The sequence below is a fragment of the Trachymyrmex cornetzi genome, unplaced genomic scaffold (assembly GCF_001594075.2).
Source record: "Trachymyrmex cornetzi isolate Tcor2-1 unplaced genomic scaffold, Tcor1.1 scaffold731, whole genome shotgun sequence".
Classification (NCBI taxonomy): domain Eukaryota; kingdom Metazoa; phylum Arthropoda; class Insecta; order Hymenoptera; family Formicidae; genus Trachymyrmex; species Trachymyrmex cornetzi.
The window spans coordinates 6,640-8,051 of NW_017300061.1; positions in this window are offsets into that span (position 1 = coordinate 6,640).

Sequence of the window (1,412 nt, forward strand, 5' to 3'; positions counted from 1 at the left end):
GATTGCTATATTTATTTCACGATTTTCCTTATTGAATTTTGTTTATTAAGCTTGTAAGTAGATTTAGCATTGTGTCCATTCGACTCATGAGCTGAGTCATCATTTGTTCGAGTTTACTTGTTGCTGTTACTGATGTGTTTGTTGTCGTTTGTGTTTCTATTTGAGGCTGAGTAATATTTTTGTTGTATATTGTTTATGGTCGGATCTCACAGTGTGCGCGTACGTTATATTTGGTTTAACGAAGCGGTTAAGACTTTGTAGTTGGTTCTGGGTTTGTTGATTTGCAGATTTTTCTCTTAACGTTGGGTATAATTTTTGTTGTAATTGTTTTCGCACTAAACAGTTTTTGTAACTAGCTGGGTGATTACCGTCGCAGTTAGCACATTTGACTTCTTTAATTTTTCCTTTTGTTGGGCAATCAAGAGTAAGATGATTCATTGCGCATTTTACACATACCGGACTTTTAAAACAGTAGTTTTTTGCGTGACCGTAACCCTGGCATTTCTGGCATTGAGGAATCTCCCTTTTTTTGCGAAGTGGTTCAAAGCTGACGATTATATTCAGTAGCTTATCGATGTTATAAATAGATTTATTATTATCTTTAGGTTCAATCTCTATTATGAATAGTGGTAGAGATTTTTGTGTAGTTCTTTCTCGTATATTTGTAATTCTAATTACCTTATGTTCATATTCTTCGATGGCAGTTTTTAAGTCTTCAAGATCCGTTGATGGGTGCATGTTTCTTAAAACCGCTTTATAGGATTTATCCTGCTTTCTTTGATAGGTGTAAAATTCTGTCTTTCTTTTTCAAGCCTTCGATGATTGGTAGATATTTTTCTGACATGCTAGGCAGGATTTTTACTTGGTTATTGGCCAGAATTTTCAGGCTGTAGTTTTTGCCGTCAATTTCATCTAGCAATTTCGTAAGCGATCCTATGTCCTCGACTCCACTTACAAATATTGAAGGTGATTTGGAGATTCTCTCTTCATATACTTTCTGAGTATTATTTTCTGTATCTTCATCTGTAGCTAGTGGATTAAACGGATTTTCAGAGATTATTGTTCTATTTAACCAATAGTCCTTGATGTATGTTTGGCGTTTTTTGGCCGTGGTTTCCCCAGGACTGCTTCTTATTCGTTTTTTTTTTGGCGGATGGTTGCCATTGCTGATCTACAAATTCACTTGAATTTCTTCTATCTGAAGAAGATCTGGTTTCGTTTGAGGCCACAGGTCATATATGTTTAATTATTTAGTTTCTCTTTTAAGTTTATATTTAACACACGTTCTCGCGTCTATTACTATAGTTAGCTGTACAGCGAAGCGACGTAGCACAGCGAGGCGAAGTAAACAAACACGTCTGCTCGCTCCGGCTGTTCGAGCTGAACTGATTCGCGGAAGTAACATTCGGTAT